We start from the raw sequence: 21,512 nt of genomic DNA, 5'->3' as shown, positions 1-21,512 counted from the left end.
GTAGAACTGCTGGCCTAGGCCTGAGGTGACATTTGGTGCTGCGACTCTGCACTTTCTATATTATTGCAGTGTGCACTTTAGGAAGTGAGTTACAAACATCAGGCAGCTCTTGGTAGAGACGGCTTTGTCGACTTCGTCTTATAAAGTCTTGGTATGTCAGGTATCACAGCTAGTTAAGGCCCTGTATGGCACGCACATCTGTATTATTCATTTACTATCATCTCTTTTTGAGGGAAGCTACTCATCTTCCAGGGCTTCATATATAGTCATGCCATTGTAACGTCACCATGGCGATAATGATGCTCGTTGTGGTTAACAGGTCAGGTGTGCAGGCATTTGCGCACTGGCGTATGGCGTTACAAAAGGGGAATTGTTTTCCTTTAAAGCCAGTTAAGGAGCCCTGATGAGCTGTCAGCAGTCCAACCGACTGTTAGCTTTAGGCTTCATTTGTGCATTTTGGCTTTGGCCATTTAGGCTCTGCTTATTTTCTGAGATCTTTATTTTTTTTATTAAGTGTGTTATTTGTTTTGTTTTGTCTTTGTCCTTTTCCAGCAATGTGGTGTTGATTGGACTTTAAGTGGGAGTGACAGAAAGCCAAACACATTTACTGTAATGGGATTTCCAGGAAAGCAGTCAGTCTAGTAAGGGTCTGTAACCAAAAGAGATGCCAAAACCAAATCATCAGCGATAAATCAAAGTCTTGTGAACTGCTGGGGGCTCTTGCAAGTAGGCCCCAAGCTCAACAGACATCAACAAATTACAAACAAAAAGAGGATTTACTGAGGTTAGGATAAACAGAATACATAACAAAATTAGCATGACTCAGGCCTATCCCTGCCTTGCAAACTTGCTCCTTTATCATCTCACCTAGAATCTTGAATCTTGCCTTGTTCGGGACGTCACCCCCCCCACCTGGTGAACCCATGTCAATGCTCCACTCCTGACTCCAAACTCAGGGTATGGGGTCTTTTTTTAAGAGCAGTGCAAGACCACTTCCAACTCATGACCAAGTGGCCAATGTGACTAGTAGACAGGGTTGCAGCACCCCAGACACAACCACACAGACACAAGTCCCAGGTGCAAATGTAAGGTTTATTATTACAATTTACCTTACAAAAGGCTTCTTTTAATAAACACCAACACAAATCCAAACTCTTTTCTCTCTCTTCCTCTGTTGCTTCTCCTCCACTCCTCCCAGGTGAGTTTTCTCCATCCTCTGCACCCAACTCCAACTTCGAGTGGCTCCATTTACCTTAGATCTGGAAGTACTTCCTGTGCCAGGGCACAGCCTGTAGGAAACACTTCTGTGTCAAATGGAAGCCCCTCAAGGTAGGGATTACTAATCTAAGCAGCTCACCCTGGTGGACCCCACGGAACCCAACAGGCCCATGGGACTACAGCTCCCAGCATGCCCTGTGTGGGAATCCTAGCCTGGGCATGCTGTCTTCTAGCATATAGAGGGAGCCACTAATCTGAATACATCGCCTACCCCTGTTCCTCAATTATATTGGCCTCCTGGCAAGGTAGGGAGATTTAATCCATTTCTGCCAGGACATCAGCATACTTACTCAAAGCCTGCCACCTCCTACCAATCTCCTGTAAGGGCAGGGAAAATAACCTGCCGTTCTTCTTGGCCATTTAGTATGGCGACATCCCAGCCAGGTAATGAATCATGCACTATCCCGGTCGTGATACTAGCCGTCCTTTACACAAGCTAGTGGTTCTTGGTCATCCCTGGTATCTTGGGAGTGTTATGTGTCAGCCTTTATGTTTATTGCTGTTATTGTTGTATCTGAAACATCTACAGTGAATTCAGAAAGTATTCAGACCCATTCACTTCACAATTTATTGTCTTGTAGATGGATGGATGGATAGATTTAATTTTAAATAGATACATTTGCCATTTTTGCCCATCAATCTACACTTAATAACCTGTAATGACAAAGTGATTTATAAAGGTTTCCACTGCTCCAAAGACCAATGGCAGCCTGCTTTACACCCCTCCAGCCGATGCTTGGCATTATACTTAGGCTTGTGTGCAGCATCTTGGCCATGGAAACCCTTTTCATGTAAACTCTCGTGTTAATGTTGCTTTCAGATGCAGTTTGGAACACTAATGTGAGTGATGCAGTAGTGGATCGGTGATATTGAGCGCTCAGCATTCAGGAGGCCTCTGTGGCTGAGCTGATGTTGCTCCTCAACACTTCCACTTCATAATAATAGCACTTACAGCTGAACAGGGCAGATCTAGCAGAGCAGAATTTTCACGTACTGACAAAGGCGGCACCCTACAACATAGTCTCTGAGCTTTACAGCATGAGCCATTCTACTGCCAATGTTTGTCAATGGAGATAGCACGGCTATGTCTTTGATTTAATGCTCCTGTTAATAATGGGTCAGTCTGAAACACTTGAACTCAATGTGGAGAGGTGTCACTATACTTTTCACCATATAGTGTACATTGTAAATGAAATATACACCCGCCAGCGACTATATTAGGTACACCTTGCTAGTATTGGTTTGGACCCCCTTTTGCCTTCAGAACTGCCATAATTCTTCGTGGCAAAGATTCAACAAGGTGTTGGAAACATTCCTCATGGATTTTGGTCCATATTGATATGTTAGCATCACGAAGTTGAAACAGATTTGTTAGCTGCACATCCATGATGCAAATCTCCTGTTCCACCACATCCCAAAGGTGCTCTATTGGATTGAGATGTGGAGGCCACTGGAGTAGAGAGAATTCATTTTCATGTTCAAGAAACCAGTTTGAGACGATCTGTGCTTTTTCACATGGTGCGTTAACCTGCTGGAAGTAGCCATCTGAGGATGGGCACAAACTTTGGTCATAAAGGGATGGACATGGTCAGCAAGAATACTCAGGTAGGCTGTGGCATTTAAACAATGCTCAGATGGTACTAAGGGGCCCAGAGTGTGCCTAGAAAATATCCTCCACACCATTACACCACCACCACAAGCCTGAACTGTCCACACAAGGCAGGATGGATCCATGCTTTCATGTTGTTGTCGCCAACTTCTGACCTTACCATTCGAATGTCGCAGCAGAAATTGAGACTCATCAGACCAGGCAACGTTTTGCCGATCTTCTGTTGTCCAATTGTGTTGAGGCCGTGTGAATTGTAGCCTCAATAGCTGACAGGAGTGGCACCAGGTGTGGTCTCCTGCTGCTGTAGCCCATTTGCTTCAAGGTTTGTTGTGTTCTGCATTCAGAGATGCTCTTCTGCATACCTCAGTTATAACGAGTGGTTATTTAAGTTAAAGTTGCCTTTCTATCAGCTCAAACCAGTCTGGCCATTCTCCTCTGACCTCTGGCATCAACAAAGCATTGCCGCCCAGAGAACTGCCGCTCACTGGATATTTTCCCTTTTTCAGACCATTTTTTGTAAACCCTAGAGATGTTTGTGTGTAAAAATCCCAGTTGATCAGCAGTTTCAGAAATACTCAGACCAGCCCTTCTGGCACCACGCCTCGTTCAAAGTCACTTCAATCACCTTTCTTCCCCATTCTGATGCTTGGTTTGAACTTCAACAGGTCGTCTTGACAACTTTAACATGCCTAAATGCATTGCATTGCTGCCATGTGATTGGCTGACTAGATATTTACGTTAACAAGCTATAAACTGGCCAGTGAGTGTATGTTTTATATGATGGTACAATATTTCATAAGCAGGTTATGTGTTTGTGTGCAAAGCATAGCAGATTTACACAGACCACAGTGTTATACTGAATACTGATTGAACTTCATGGCAGCCTGCATTCTGAAAATACATTTGAGATAATGCTTTGGAAAATACCCTGAAATTTAAGTGAGGTATTTTCAACTGCATTTATGACCTTTTGAATTAGACATATAATGCATTTCTAAATAATTTCAAGACATCCGCAAATGCTAATTTGCCTTGCCATACATCTGCTGCGGCCCCACCCAAGCCCCTGTGATGCACTGCACAGATGCCGAGTTGATCAGCTCCATTTTCCCTGCCCTAAGGGTCTATGTGGTGGCAGCTCTGCATCTGTAGCCGAGGAATAATAGTCACCTGTTACACTCAAGTGACTGGTATTTTTTTTTTTTATATAAGCAAAGGCAACTCTTTCATTTAACAACACTTGATTGTGGACGTTTCAAAGGTAACCTAAGAAGGGGCCACTGGCAAGATGTAATGAAGCTATGCATGCAGGACTAGATTCATGTATGACTACGCTAATTAAAATAATTGAGGCCTAGAAAGGCAACACATGGAGCAATGCCAAAACTATTTTTTACAGCTGACAGGTCCTTCAGGTGACAATCTTTTATATTATTTGTTAAATAAAATTTGGAGCAGATTCAAAAAACTTGAAAAAAAAAAAGTGTTCTGCGTGCTGCTGGTCTTACTACTCATGTGTGATGCTTCCCTTTAAATATTGTGACAGATTGCCTGACTGGAAAAAGAGTTGCTAGGAGACAAATTGGCACCAACAGGGCAACACATAAGACAAGAGAGAGGCTCATCAGGCGTTATCTACAGTATGAAAAGAACCCACCCTGGTCACTGAAGGGGGTCATCCTAAAGCCAACATTGGTAAGATGGTATCACTAGGGTTTCCTCATTGGAGATTTTCTGGTTGCCCCAAGTAAACATAAATGGTTGCAGACCTTCGACTATATATAATCCATTTTCTTTTTTACATTTTTTTTAATGATGTAGATAGCCAGTGCATTGAAGCGAATGACTACCTTTCAAAAATGCTGCAACAATAAATTTAGGTGCACCAAAATTAGTGATTTAATTTATATTAAAGGTATAAGTATAGGTTAGGTAAAACCTGAGTGAGAAATGTTTTAATTGAATGAATTAATTTATTCCTCCAGAATGGGTTAGATGTAGTGGTGATTAAAATAAACTAAAACTGCAAAAGTCTATGATCAAGGGAGGATCCCAAGTCTACCAACCCCTAAGTCTGAAAAGACATCAGGGCACCCCTCACTAAATCCCTACCGCCAGCCGAAAGAAACCTACAGACACAATGAATGTGCGTTATTTACCCAAATGTTTATTTGTATTAATGTAATACAATGATGTAATAACTTTGTTTAACTAGCTGAGTAGACAGCACATCTAACAATCTTAAAAGGGATAACTGTCTGTGTGTCTGTTAAATTGTTTTCTCTGTCTCTGATCAGTACTAAAATGCATTTTCATTTCAACAGATGGTGTATCATAAATATTAATGTTGCTTTTACAAATCATATAAAAATGCCATATAACAGTGACATATGCATTGCAGTTGATTTTCCAACAGATAATTCATTACAAACATTTGCAGTAATGACGTGCATTGCATTTGTCATTCCAACAGATGGCACATCATAAACCTTAATGTTGCTTTTACAAATTGCATAAAAATGGCATATAACAGAGACATATGCATTGCAGTTGTCATTCCAACACATGGTGCCTCACAAATATTTGCAGTGTTAAAATGCATTGCACTTGTCATTCCAACAGATGGCGCATAATAAACATTAATGCTGCTTTTTAAAAACCCATAAAAAGAGGCATATAATAGAGACATATGCATTACAGTTGTCATTTCAACAGTTGGTGCCTCACCAACATTTGCATTAATAAAATGCATCACACAAATGTTTATAATGTGCCATTTGTTGGAATGACAACTGCAATGCATTTGTCTCTGTTATATGCCATTTGATATGAGATTTGTAAAAGCAGCATTAATGTTTTTGATGCACCATCTGTTTGAATGACAATGCAATGCATTTTATTACCACAAATGTTTGTGATGTACCATCTGTTGAAATGATATCTACAATGCAAATGTCTCTCTTATATGCCATTTTTATGGAATTTGTAAAACCATCATTAATATTTATGATGCACCATCTGTTGGAATGATAAATGCAGTGCATTTTATTACAACATGCATTGCAAAATGCATTCCAATAGACGGTATAATGCAAAACATTAACGCTGAGGTCTATGTTGATTATTTAGATTTCAACCAGTCTTAGATGGGTAGCACAGCTAGTCTATGTATATAAAATGGTAAGGTCTGTCCGTCTGTCACACGAGTACTCGTGAACTACTGGGGCTAGAACATTGATCTTGGTCATGACAAATTGATTATCACCATATACTTTTCTGGAAATTCCAAAACATTTAGGTCGCAGCAACCAGGTGGCTAAGACCTGTAGTCATGGGTTTATAACGGCAAAGTAATCTCAAAACCAAGTCGCACAGCAGAAAGAAAAAGAAGAGCAACAAAATCTGCTGAACGTGAAGCAAATTGCAGAGGCCAATTACATGATGTAGAATACCATAATAGGAGGAAGAAGAATAAGGGCAGCGCCATCTGCTGAGCGTCAAGTGTAGGATACAGAATTCAAGAATGACAAGGATGAAGAAATGCATCCCAACAATTGTGCAGAAAGTTTACTGTTGTTTATATCTAACCTTTTGTTGGGTCACATAATCCCCCTCCTATAAGAAAACAAGATACTGACAAGCAAGAAATAATCTTAGATATAGAGCAACCGAGAACCAGCCATTCACAATGGCTCATAGGCATGCAAGACAAAGTCCACAATACACAATGCAAGAACACCCCAGAGTCAGAAATGCATGGTAACAATTGAGAAGACTGTCAAATAATATGAATATGAAGGCATTGTTTTTACATCCTTACATCAATGTTTCTTTGAAGATCACTACTTACCAAAATTACATCAGTGATGCAATCAATGCCAAGCTCTATTTTGTCATGTTGAAAACAAAAGAATGTGTTCCCAAAATAGAGGAGGATGCAACACAAGTAACAGAATAAATTTTGACTTTGGGAGGAGCTGAAATAATAATCACTTAGAAAACATCACAAGTACCAGCAGCTCCTTATCTTTAACATAGTTTTAATTTGTATTTGATTTTAGGATTATGGGTCCATGTGCTTCACTAGTACTACACAATTTACCCAAAAATACCGTACTTTGTGTTAGGATTAGTGGGACTTACATGAAGAGCTGGCAACTGAGGAAAAACACCAACAGCCGATAGATGGTTTACATTCAATAATAAAATACAAATACAATAAAGTCTTGCGATAACATGCTACACAGTAACAAAACTCGGAAAAGATTTGGCTGCCTTCCTTCCCCACAAGTGATTACAAGAATCACCATCACTGAGGTTTGCCTAAAGTAGAATGAGCTGTGCAGCTCTGGAATTCCTGACACACAACGTACCGCACCGCAGCTGCTGACGCTCACAAGCAGGACTCTAAATATCCCGTGCTGAAACCAGCAGAGAAGTGTACTACAAACAATAATATTATTCTGGGCATCCTCATGGCTGTATGACTTTGGGTGCCCAGAGTTTCCCAAGAGCCCTGAAAGGCCCCTTTAATGGCAATACTACCCATTTTTGTCAGGGAGTCTAAATATCTTAACCACAACACCTGTGCTCAGTCCAAGTTTCATTTTCATGAGCCCCCACCCCCACCCTGACTTTTGGACCCCTGGGCCTATTCCCTTCAGGCCTGTTCAGGGATCCATATATGCCTGTGCTGTAAGCATTCAAGCATGGTGATGAATTGATTCTTTCAAACAACCCATTTAAGTGAATAGACTGTTTTAATCCACTTTTGGAGATGGCTTATACTGTACTTTCAGTCCCCCTACAATTAACTCACAAATATTCAATTAAATAATTAATACAATAATTTGGAATTATATATATTGTGGTCCCCGGCCGGGCTCCAGGGCTTGTGCCTCCTCCAGACCGCGAGGGGGCATCCGGCCTGGTTATGTTGGGGGCCTCGGGTAAAGGGCTTGGAAGCACAGCCCTGTAGGGACCCATGGCCACTGCCAGGCAGCGCCCCAGTGCCTTATTATCCCGGGAGCCCGTCACTTCCGCCACACCAGGAAGTGCCGGGGGGAAGGCGACAGGGGACACCCGGACGGCTTCCGGGTGTGCAGCTGGCACTTCCGCCACACGGGGGTGTGTCCGCGGGAGATTGCCGGGAAGCAGCTGGAGCCCATCCAGGTTCCTATAAAAGGGGCCTTCTCCCTCCAGTCATTAGTGGAAGTCGGGTGGAAGAGGACGGAGCTGGAGTGAGGACTGGAGGCGGCCAGGAGGAAAGGAAGGCACAAAGGACTATGTGGCCTGGACATTGGGGGAATCGGTGCAAGAGGCACTGGGGTTTGTAGTGCACGTAAATCTTGTACATAATAGTTGTAAATAAACAGTGTGTGGTGACAATATGATGTCCGTCTGTCTGTGTCCGGGTCCAAGTTCACAATATATACTAGCCATCCCCCTCCCCTCGGCCCGTAGCCCATGTCTCGGATTTGCGTGAAGTTGCAAAATCAACCAGAATGTTCAAGCAAATTATAGAAAAACACCCATCTAAATCCGTTAAGTAGTTCTCTTGTGAAAAACAGACAGACATACAGACATTGGATTTTATACATAGAGAGATTTGTTAGAGAGTACTTGCCAAATAATACAAAGAGTATACGACACATGTTTCGCCCTATTTGGGGCTCATCAGGTGTATGCACTTTTGCTTCCCCTTGTGGGGATCAAACCCGGGACATCAGTACTAGAGGCAGAGCCTCAGACGTTGCACCATGGCTGATGGTTCACCTATTTAGATCGGTGTATAATATGCATAGGTCTGATCACAATCTGATATTTGGGTGTATACCTACCAGGTAACGCATGCGTTTGGTCGGCCAGCTGGCAGACATCTGCCATAATCCTCTCAGTGAAACAAAAGTGCATGTACCTGATGAGCCCGAAACATGTGATGTGTACTCTTTGTATTATTTGGCAGGTAATACATAACATGTCAATGATCTGCTTCTCGGAAATTTAAAACAGGACGTTACATTACATAATCATAAGTGAATTAAAATGATTTATCTCGTAATGATTTGTTCACGAATCAAAAGAACGTGAATTGTTAAAATGAATTCTTAGATACTGACTGCTACATGAATCAAACAAACTAACTTTTTCAAATCAGTATTAATTAGCCATGGCAGCCTTCATTCTTTTTGCACTGGTCTATCTCTTTCTACCAGCTTTGCATATCTGGACTGCCATTTCCCCCTATTCTTCTTTGTAACTCTGTTCAAGCACTATCAGATGTCATGGTGATCATGAGTGAACAGCCATTGTAAAGTCCAGCCACAGACTGAGATCAACTCTGACTCGGCCACTCCAAGCTCAATACCTATAGTTTTTAAGCCATTCCTGTGCAGCTTTAGCTTTATGCTTGGGGTCATTGTCTTGCTGAAAAACAAATTTTCTCCCAAAGTGCAGCCTTCTTGCAGACTGTGTTAGGTTTTTTCCCTGGATTTCCTGGAATTTTACTTTTTACTCTATTCACTTTAACCCCCACATGTCTGCTTATGGTTTATAAAGCCTTAAATAATCTCATTTTATCGTATATATCGGAATGTCTGACACCTTATATTCCAAATCGTAACCTTAGATCCTCAAATGAGTGTCTCCTTAGAATTCCAAGAACAAAACTTAAAAGAAGTGGTGAGGCGGCCTTCTGCTGTTATGCACCTAAAATCTGGAATCCAATAGGAATTCGCCAGGCTGATACAGTAGAGCACTTTAAAACACTGCTGAAAACACATTACTTTAACATGGCCTTCTCATAACTTCACTTTAACTTAATCCTGAAACTCTGTATGTTCAATTCATCATAATAACTGTTCATAGTGGCTCCAAAATCCGTACTGACCCCAACTCTCTCTTCTGTTTCTTTTTCCGGTTTCTTTGTGGTGGCGGCCTGTGCCACCACCACCTACTCAAAGCATCATGAGGCACCAACATTGATGGACTGAAAGCCAGAAGTCTACGTGACCATCATCATCAGGTCCTTCCATGAGAACCCTAAATCCAAAGAGGACTGTTTGATTTATGTTAGGTAGATTGCCCAGAGGGGACTGGGCGGTCTCTTGGTCTGGAATCCCTACAGATTTTATTTTTTTCTCCAGCCTCTGGAGTTTTTTTTGTTTTTTCTGTCCACCCTGGCCATCGGACCTTACTTATTCTATGTTAATTAATGTTGACTTATTTTTATTTTTTATTGTGTCTTCTATTTTTCTATTCTTCATTTTGTAAAGCACTTTGAGCTACATTTTTTTGTATGAAAATGTGCTATATAAATAAATGTTGTTGTTGTTGTTGTTCCATAGCCTGCTGTAGAGAAGCATCTCTGCAGGACAATGTTGCGATCACCATGCATCACAGTAGGCATGTTGCGTTTTTGATAATGTGTAGTGCACACAATGTACTTAGTCTGATGGCCAAACAGCTCAGTTATGGTCTCTTCACCCCACACAACTTTTTTCCAGCTGACTTCAGTCTCCTAAGTGCCTCCTAGCAAACTCTATATGTGCTTTTGTTTTGCCCAAGTAACAGTCTGCACAGTCTTTTCAGTCTAAACCACTGTAACTTTAACTCCTTCAGGGTTATCAGAGGTTTCTCGCTGGCCTCCCTCACTGGTATATTTACAGCTGTGTCATACTCATTCCATTTCTTAACAATTGATTTAACTGAACTGTATGGGATATTCAGTCACTTGGATATTTTTTTCTCTCCATCAGCTGACCTGTGCTTTTCATGAGTGTGGTGTGGTGTTGTCTTGTCTTGTCTTGTCTTGTCTTGTCTTGTCTTGTCTTGTCTTGTCTTGTCTTGTCTTGTCTTGATTGTGTAGGTTAGGCCACCATACTGACTCACCACAAGCTAGTCCTTTTAGATAAGGTGCATTTATACTTCAGCCAATTGAAACTCCAGACAGGTCATCACCATTGAACTAATTATGTGACTTCTTAATTGCTTCAAAAGTGATTTAGGTGTGTCATATTAAATGTCTATTTAATATCATGCCTATTTTGTTTTGGAATTATCTGTTTTCATGCTGACATTAAAGAGTCTTTTTCTGTTAATCAATGTTAAAAAAGACAAATTAAATCCAATGAGATTCAATGTTATATGAAAATAAAATGAAAAAACTTCAAAGGTGGTGAATATGTTTTATAGGCACTGTACACTGTATAATTTAGAAGTAAAAACAGTTGGGTATTTCGGCTTGCACTGCACATTGAAACATATAAGCATTTGGTTTAAGACATGTCATGAAGAAGAACTACTGAAATGGCTAAATGCACAAAAGATAAGTAGGTACCAAAGGAAGGATGATATCTAGGGGTGGCCAGCTCCAATCCTGGAGAGCTGCAGTGGCTGCAGGTTTTTATTCCAACCCAGTTTCTTAATTAGAAGCCAGTCCTCACCAATAACAGAGCTTACTTAATTTCATGGCTTGTTAGTGTTCTAACTCTACCATGTCAGTTCTTTCTAATTTTTGTTTTTCCTTTCTAATGATACATGTATCTTCCAAATGACTTGAAGCCTAAAACGGATGAGTCAAGTCCAGTTTTTCACTTTCTCTTCTGTTTCCTTCTGAGTATTTAATTAAATCAAATAGTGAATGGTGAAAACATCCATCCATCCATTTTCTAACCCGCTGAATCCGAATACAGGGTCACGGGGGTCTGCTGGAGCCAATCCCAGCCAACACAGGGCACAAGGCAGGAACCAATCCTGGGCAGGGCGCCAACCCACCGCAGGACACACACAAACACACTCACACACCAAGCACACACTAGGGCCAATTTAGAATCGCCAATCCACTTAACCTGCATGTCTTTGGATTGTGGGAGGAAACCGGAGCGCCCGGAGGAAACCATGGTGAAAACACATGGGCGGAAATGGAGAAAAGCTAGGGGTGTCAAACTCCAGTCCTGAAGGGCCGCAGTGGCTGCAGGTTTTCATTCTAACCATCTTCTTAATTAGTGACCGGTTTTTGCTGCTAATTACTTCTTTTAATTAACTTGACTCAGGCCCTTTAGTTGTTTCTTTTTCCTTAATTAGCAGCCAAACAATAATGAGACACAAAACAAGCTTCCACATCATACAGTATCTGAAAATAAAGAAAGGTGAAGGTATCAGTAAGGTTGATCTCTCAACTCACCAAAACACTTTGACGATGTTCTTATGAAAAACAGAAAATCAACAGTTTTGGAAATGTCTGCTGTGGCAGAACGAAAGCAACAATAAGCCGTGGAATTAAATAAAGAGATAATTAACAGCAAGAATTGGCTTCTCATTAAGAAAATGGTTGGAGTTTGAAGTCTCAGTTTAGCTGGTCATCTGTTGCCTCGTTTCACATCTCATTTCTGTTTGGCTGCATTTTAATAAGGAAACGAATCAATTCAGAGGACTGAATCCCTCTAACAGGGCTATTAAAATGTGAATTAGCAGTGAAAACAAGTCACTGATTAGGAAAAAGGTTAGAATGAAAACCTGTAGTCGCTGTGGCCCTCCAGGCCTGGAGTTCGACACCTGTGAGCTAGATGGAGAACCACTTTGTCATCTGCATCTTATTGCTAATAAGGAGCAGTGAAAACAATGAATACAGCTGTTTTAACACTAAAAGAAACAATCAAGGGTTCAAAATCTTAACAAGCGAGACAACTAAAATGAAGCAGAAAAATGTCACTGGAGCAATAAGTGCTTCATCGGCAATGAATGATTTCACATGAAGAAATTGGGTTAGAATAAAAACCTGAAGCCACTGCAGCCGTCCAAGACCAACGTTGCTCAGCCCTGATTTAAAGGGTCTGAGTCTTTAATGGCAAATCAATGAAATGAAGTTAATTACAGGGCTGTGGAATCGGTAGATAAATCCTTCGACTCTTACTCCTTAGTTTCTGGTACTTCTGACTTCGACTCCGACTCCCCAACTCTGACGCCTCTGCATTTAATATGCTAATGTATTTTCCGTGTTGGTTAAAGAAAGGCAACGTATACATCATTTAACCACAGAACTACTGGCTAGGAAACTGACTCTCTACCGTATTGGCCAGTTTAAACAAAAGACAAGGACCCCTGAACACAACATCAGGCCATAGCACACACCTCCACCTACATCATTACACTTGTTTACACTCAAATGAACTTGTTAAACACATTATTTGTGAAATAAAATAAAAAGACGTTTTGTTATGCACCATAATCCAGATTACAATATGTGAATGTCAGGTTGTATAATAACTCTGCTGAACTTCACACTAGTAGTAACACAACTATGCACTGGGCTTTATTCTTACATCAGATAAGTACTTAATTATGACTATTGTTTGTGAAATAGGACATTTGAACTTGCTGTATTTTTTTTTTTCTTCATTATAATTTAAACTTATTAGGAGTCGGAGTCGGTGCATATTTGCCGACCCTGACTCCAGGTACCCAAAATTATCTCCGACTCCACAGCCCTGGTTAATTAGTAGCAAAAACTAGCCAATAATTAACAAAATGGTCAAGAAAACCTGCAGCCACTGTGGCTCTCCAGGATCAGAGTTGGCCACCCCTGTCATATACAAAATGTACTCAGAGCTCAGCAGATATCCTGTAAATAAGAAGATTGGACAATTGTCACATATGCATTGATGACAATGTATGTAAATTCAACTGTTTATAAAATGGACTTCTACCATTTGTTTTTTTTTTATCATTCTGAATATGCTGTAACAGATTGCTATGATGGATGCTTCCTCTTCAGCCTGGTGCTGCAAGAGTAATAAATGACGCAGATGGACGAGCTTTCTCCTGCCTGATTACTGACTCAAAAATATTTTATCAAACTTGTCCTGGAAGAGAATAAATGTCTTTCTTTAATTAAGATGTTAATTTCTACCACAACCAAGTCTGAGACTGGTACATAACAGATACACGATAATGCATAGAAGCAGGCCATCTTTCATTTTCTGCTGTACATTATTACCTCAGTTGCTTTACTGATTTACCTTGGGCTCTGTAATCAATGGAGGATTACTGTAAACGTGGGCAGGCTATGGAGTCCTTTTACCAAATGAGAGTCCTGCAAGTGTGGCTTTTCAAAACTTTGCTCAGTTCCACCAAGTTTTCACACAAAGTTTCTCTTCTCTTCCATTCACAACAGACAAACCCTCCGGTCGCCCTCTGCTGACTCAGGAAGCACAGGCAGTGACATGACGGTACAGAATGCCACCGACAGGCATATGCTACCTCATCGTAAATAAATAAAGAGGCTCACGATAGAGAGCTGATCAAATTGCCTAGCTGAAGAGGAAAAAAAAAGCCCATAGCATTTGGCAGCTTGTCTTCTCTGTGCTCATTTTCAAGGGCCTAAAAATGGGCTTGTTGTCTGGAACTGTCCCCAGGGGCTTATGTTTCTAGTTTCTTTAGATGACTGCACACAGACCGAGCGTCCTCTCTAGAAATCCGTCATACATTATGCACATGGCCACCAATCAGCTGGTAAACTGCCGTCAAGACGTCTTATTATGACATGCTTTGAAACGTCTATAGATCTGCTTGTCTTAGGGCTGTTTGTTTGTTTTCAGATCTCACTGCAATTACAAATGCCATATGCTACCTTTTTTTTTTAAATCTCTTCACTAATAACACAAGGCTGTCCTCTGAAGGTCATTGTCACTAAGGCAAAAGCGCTAGACTCTTCAGATTATTCACAAACTTGCCAATGTTGAATGATCAATGATCTTAGGGATTAAGTGATCTGCACCCAACTTGTTAGCTTTTCTTTCTTGTCTAATCACATTAACTATTCAGTAGTAAATAATACAGATAAAGAAAGTGACATTTTCTTATTTATAGAATGGTATGGAGAATGTACATTATATACAAACCTAAATTTAGTATCTTGCAACAGACTGGCATCCAGTCTGGGTTTGGTTTCTGGCTTCTCTCTGCTATTGCTAATACTGGTTATGTCCCCCATGACCCTGAACTGGTCAGACGGAGATTTACATTTGCTGTATATATCGTACAAATATGTTCTCCAACATGTGATTGATTGTCTGCTTTTACAGGGTCCAGTCTAAATGGGGATGCAGGGGGACAGTATTTGAGGTGCAACCAAAAGTCACATATCTGTTTTACCTTCACAGCCTGGGTTTATCCATTCCAGATGAAGGACCGTGATACCAGCTAATCGTCCAGCTTTAGTGGGCTACTAAAGTACAAGGGGAAATCAGAAAGTAAAGGCAATTTGAATATGACATGGTAACCACAATGGACAGAAGCTGGCACAATACAACACATTTGCGATGTATTATGGGAAGTTCAGACACGCACAGCACGGTGCTCTATCGTTAGTCTAGTTAAAGCCAATGTCAAATGAACACGGACACTCCGCTATGGTATTGCACCATTGTTGTGAGATTTCTTTGGGCAGAGGAATTGAAACCTGGAAATTCACCAAAGAATATCCGCTAGACTCATTCATCAGACTGTCAGATAGTGACGTGTGATAGACTGGCCATGGAAACCCTTTTCCTTAAGTTACTTATGCACAGGTCATGAGCTGATATTGCTTCCAAAGGAAGTTTGGAACTCTGTAGTGAGTAGTGTAGCTTAGGATAGGAGACATTTACGTGCTATGAGTTTCAGCACTCACCGACCTGTGAATCTGCATGGTCTACCACTTTGTGGCTGTGCTGTTGTGGCTCCTCAATGCTTCCACTTCAGAAATAATAACACAGTAACCGCAGAGCAGAAATTTCACATGCTGATTTATGGCAATTAGATGCCACATTTAAGTTATTTAGTATGACGCATTCTACAACCATTGTTTGCCAATGGAGACTGTATGAATGTGTGTTGGATTTGATGCACCTGTAAACAATGTGTACGACTAAAACACCTGAACTCCACATTTTGGAGTGGTGTCAACATATGTTTGGCCATATAGTGTACAATGAAATGAAATATATTTTACATGATAGTATCATACTTCATAAGCAGGTTATGTGTTTGTGTGCAAAGCAGAGTAAATTAAACAGACCACAGTGACATGCTGGATATTGATTGAGCTTCTTGACAGCCTAGATTCTCAAAATACATTTGAGGTATCATAAAATGCATTTAACAGACTTCAAGGTGAGTAATATTTCTTATAAATCTAGCAGAGCAGAAATTTCATGTACTGACTTGTAGCAAAGGTAGCATCCTATGTCAATGCCACATTTAAACTCACTGAGCTCTTCAGTATAACCCATTTCACTACCGGTGTTTGTCAGTGGAGACTGTATGGCTATGTGCTTGATTTTAACAATGAGCCAGCTAAACTCAATAAGGAGGGGTGCCCACATACTTTTTTGGCCATACATGATGTATTGGAATGTAAGATGTTTGTGAAAATGAGGGGGTATACCAAATAAACTGGCAAAAGTATGTAACGAATGAGTCTGTCTTGCTATTGGGCTGATTGACAAATATAAATGAGTCCAGTGTGTGCCCTGCCATGAACTGATGGGCTATTCAGAGCTGTTACCCAACCTGTGCACATTTAAGCCAGGAGAGACACTGATCAGGTACAGAAAATTATATAATAATAATAATAATAATAATAATAATAATACTTAAGTTATGTTTGGTACAATACATGGTGGGGACTGAGTGGTCTTTTGGAACCCCAGCAGATTTTGTTATTTCTTTAGCATCTTACCCCTGGACGTTTTAAAAAATGTTTCTGTCCTCCCCAGCCATGTGACTATACTATTAAACTTATCGTTTGAGACTTTAAAATAAATCTATACATAAGAATTCTATAATTTCTGTTGCTTACATATTTATACATATGTAAGTGCATATTGATTTATTTTTTTTTTATATTTTTAGTATTTATTCATTTGTATTTTTATCTATTTCTGATTTGTTTTTCTTCTCTTGCAAGTTTTTCTTTGACATCTTGTAAAGCACTTTGAGCGACATCTCTCTAGATATAAAATCCAACGTCTGTCTGTCTGTCCACTTTTCACGAGAGAACTACTTAACGGATTCAGATCATTTTTTTCTATAATTTGCTTGAACATTCCGGTTGATTTTGTAACTTCTCTCATTGTGCTAAATATCACAGTGTGCTTGCAGTGCCGATTTATTTGCGCAAGTCTGAGAGACACGCAGCGGGCCGAGGGGAGGGCGGTGGGGCCCTCCTCACTCATGCGCTAGCCTCGAACAGTATTTTACATCTGCTTAGCTAGCAAACGAGAGACCTACTTAATTTAATCAGGCTTTTCTCTAAAATTTGCATGAATATTCTGGTTGATTTTGCAACTTCTCTCATTGCGCAAAGAATCATAGCTCGCTAGCAGGAGCAATATACTCGCACTAATCCGAGACAGAGGCTGCAGGCCAAAGGGAGAGGGAAGCGTGACGTCAGGAGTAGGGAGCCAGGCAGGACCCTCCTAGCTGTCCTGTTTCACTTCTACGCGAGCGAAGCTACAGGGGTCAGCTAGTCCTATATACGAAAATGTGTCATGGAAATAAATGTTTTTTTATCTTTGTACCTTCATTGCAAGGTGCTTCAAGCACAATAAAAGGAAATATACAAGCACTATAGAATTCAAAGGTAATACTGTACATTAAGATTAAAAATATAAAATTAAATTAAACACAAAATAAAATCAAGAAATAGTTCAACAATACAAGCAAAATGACTAAGAGTGGTGGAGTGCCACACTACTGTTGAAAAGTATTTTTTATAATTTGAGCAATGCAGTCTCTCCCCCATATTTAAAACGAACAGAAGGAATTGCTAAAACACAACTAGAATGAAGGTCATTATTTGAGCTGATACAAGGCTAGACAGTCTCTTATATATTCAGGAACTAACCAGATGGGTTCCCACAACTTAAAAAAAGCTTAAAATCAAATTTGAGATTCACAGGAATCCAGGTAAATTTCTTAAGTGCAGTCATGTAATCTTTTATTTGACCTCATGAATTGCTGAGCCTCTGCATTTTAAATCATCTGAGAGCATCAGCATCCATTTTCATTTTTTCAACCACTTGTTCTACTGTATAATGGGGTTGCAAGGAGTAGGAGACAGGAACAAGTCCATTGGTTTTGCTGGCCTCTAGTACTTATTTGGGGCTTAGCCCCCCCCCCCTTCCCTCCAATAACACCATTAGTCCAACATATATGCTAGATGGTGAGGTAGGGTTTTCTCACAGTAGAATAGCAATTTTGCACTGTCAAAGAGTGTGGGGTGGGAGACGTATTGGCCCATGGAGTTTTCATGTAGTCATCCATGTGTGTCACAATGCAGAATGGGAGGGAGTGGGGTCTGGGCCCACAAAGATCAGGGGCTGGAAGCCTATATCGATTTAAATGGGGTGGTGGGGCTTATAAAAAATCAGGGGCTGGATGCTTGCTATCAGGGGCCCCAGAAGTCCCTCCCTACCGATGCCACTGCACCAGTCTAGATATTCAAGGACTGAATTTCAGTTCCTATTAACACCACTAGTGTCTAGGACACTTAATAATAAATAAAAATACATTAAATTCAAAAAGTATCTAGCAGGCAATATACAATTGATTTAAAAAGTAATGTTGCAAAAATCATTTAAACAATAGTGTTAGAAAGGCAGAGGCAAACAGCATGCACTAGGGCCCACTGGATTATGGAATGTTGCATTAATTGAAACAGATTGATATGTGTACTAATTTCTGCATGGAGCTTTAGTAATTTATATTTAAACTAGCAACTTGGTGCACGCTACGCTGCGCGTTGGATGACCACAGTTGAAGGACTCAATCGTAAGGACCTCTCGTCAGGTGTCTCATTGGCACGCTTTTGCCTCTTTCTTTCGTGATCATGGCGTAATCTGTCTTCTCTCTCTGCAGGGGTTTCAGTTGCATTTCGTTGTGCGGCAGAGACGCGTCGTTGAGCTAATTTGTGTGAATGCTGAGTGTCCGTTTCTTGCGAGCAACTGTCAAGCCTTTGCCTCTTTGCTTCGTGATCACGCTGTAATGTGTCCTCTCTCGCAGCAGCAGGTTTAGTTGCGTTTTGTTTCGGCTTTGTTCCGTAAGGTCTCCTCCGTACGAGTGCACACGGGTAGCTGAAGACGGAAAGGCATAGTGAAACACACGAATTGGTGACCAGGGGAACCATCCGACTCAGACACGGGGCTCGAAATACTCAAGTGCACATGTTATTTATAATTTCATTTTTTTTTTGTTATGAACTTCCCCAAAAGAGTTGATCCCTGTAAATAGTTAATAGTATATGAACAATATAATCTGTTGTAGTACGGGCGTTAATTAGTGTCACACCTCATAACCTGCATACACCACGTGTCTGGCTGTAACGCCAGAAGTGCGGTGTACGCTGTAAGCGTAGGTTGTGGTTTCTGTTTCTTTCGTGATTTTTTAATTTCATTTTATTGATTATTTAATAGGCAGAGGGGAGAAGACGTTAATGTGACGCTCTGTCTATTTCTTTACTTTTGTTTTGAAAAGATTTTCGGAATAGGAAAAATAAAAGCAAAGGGGAAAGAACGGAGGGGGGTAAGCAGGAATTCTGAGAGGGGACGGACTGGGGCTTTTCTACGGGGCGGCTATACAGCCAAAAGGAACGCGCACCCAGACACGGACACCGCGCTGGGCTTTTATTATATAGATAGTCTTTATACTGTGTGAGTGTTTAATGACAAGAAAGCACAGACCCACACAGTCACTTAAAAATATATGCATACAGTGCATTTAGAAAGTATTCAGACCCCTTCTCTTTCTGTACACTTTTTTGTGTTGTAGATGTATTTTTAATTGATAAATTTACTATTTTTGACCATCAAGCTACACTCAATAACCCATAATAACAGAGTGAAAACATGTTTTCAGAAAGTTTTGCAAATGTATTAAAAATTAAAAAACAAATTCTCTCATTCTTATAATTGTTCAGACCCTTAATTCAGTACTTTGTAGAAGCCCCTTTGGCAGAAATTCCAGCTTTGAGGCTTCTTGATGCATCTCCATTAGCTTTGAACACCTGGATATGGGCAGCTTGTCTCATTTTTCATATCTGATCCTCTCAAGCTCTGTTCCTTTGGATGGGAAGCATCTTTAAACTGCCATCTTCAGGTCTCCCCACAGATAGTTCAATGAGGGTTTAAGTCTATACTTTGAATGGGCCACTCAAGGATAGTCATAGACTTGTCCCAAAGCCACTTCAGCATTGTTCTGGTGTATGCTTCAGTCACTGAAAGGTGAACCGTTTCTCCAGTCTGAGGTTATGTGCACTCTGGTACAGATTTTCATCACTAACCTATCTGTAACTGGCTGCATTTATCCTTCCCTCAATCCTGACCAGGCCCCCTGTCCCTGATGTGGAGAAGCACTCCCATAGCATGATGCTACCACCACCATGCTTTACCATAGGGATGGTTTTAGGCAGGTGATGAGTAGCTCTACACATAATCCTTGGTCTGCTGCTTAAATACTGCAATTTGTGTCTCATCTTGCTGTTAAGCAAACTCCGAGCAGACAACCATATGCTCCTGATTGAGTGTTACTGAGATGGTTGCTCTCCCAACAGGTTCTCCCATCTCGGCAGAGAACTTCTGAAGCTCTGTTAGAGTGACAATTTGGTTCTTGGTCACCTTCTTGGCAAAGGCCCTTCTTCCCCGGTTACTCATTTTGGCAAGATGGCCAACTCTTGGAAGAGTCCTGGTGGTTCCAAACTTTTTCCATTTTGCAATTACTGAGGCCACTATGTTGCTGGCAACACTGAAAGCTTTAGAAATTGTTTTATACCATTGTCCTGATTTATACCTCACCACAGTTTGATTGCAGAGGTCTACAAAGAGTTCCTTAGATTTTATGGTGGTGGTTTTTGTTCTGACATGCAGTGTGAATTGTGGGACCTTGAACACACAAGTGTGTGCCTTTATAAATGATGTCCAATCAATTTAGTGTGCCACAGGCAGACTCTAATCAAGTTCTAGAAATGTCCCAGGGAGAAATAAAGCAAACAGGATGCACCTGACCACAATTTGAATTGCCACAGCAAAGTTCTGGATACTTGTAGAAATAAGAGATGTGAGCTTCTGATTTTAATAAACTTGCAAAGCTTTTTGAAAACATGTTTTCTCTGTTTTATAATGGGTTAGTGAGTGTAGACTGGTGGTGCACTTTTACATTTAATATTAAATATACAACACAATAAAATATGGAGAAAGTGAGGGAACCTGAATATTTTCTGAATCTACTGTATCTGTACATATTCTATTAGTCTACCGTCCAATAATACTAATTAAATTGTTGATGAGCTGCTACACTGATTCTGAGTCCTCTACAAGGGCATTAATGCTGCCTGTCCTGAACTTCACATACAGGTCTACAGTTCCTCCTTCACTACAAAGAGAGGTAGTAGTGGGAGTTCTAGTATTGTCAAGAAGTCTAACTAAAAGCTTGCTCAGATAAAAAGGCCGTTAGTATTGACTTTAACAGATCTGTTATCTGCAGCTGTCAAACACCAACTGGAAGTAAGTTACAAAGTTTAGGAGCACAGTAAGCCTGCAAATGGTGCCAGGGATTACTACTGAAGCAGCCTCAGAGTCGGGTATAAAAC

This window comes from Polypterus senegalus, chromosome 15, assembly GCF_016835505.1.
Source record: "Polypterus senegalus isolate Bchr_013 chromosome 15, ASM1683550v1, whole genome shotgun sequence".
NCBI lineage: Eukaryota > Metazoa > Chordata > Cladistia > Polypteriformes > Polypteridae > Polypterus > Polypterus senegalus.
Note: the sequence above shows the minus strand (reverse complement) of the source record.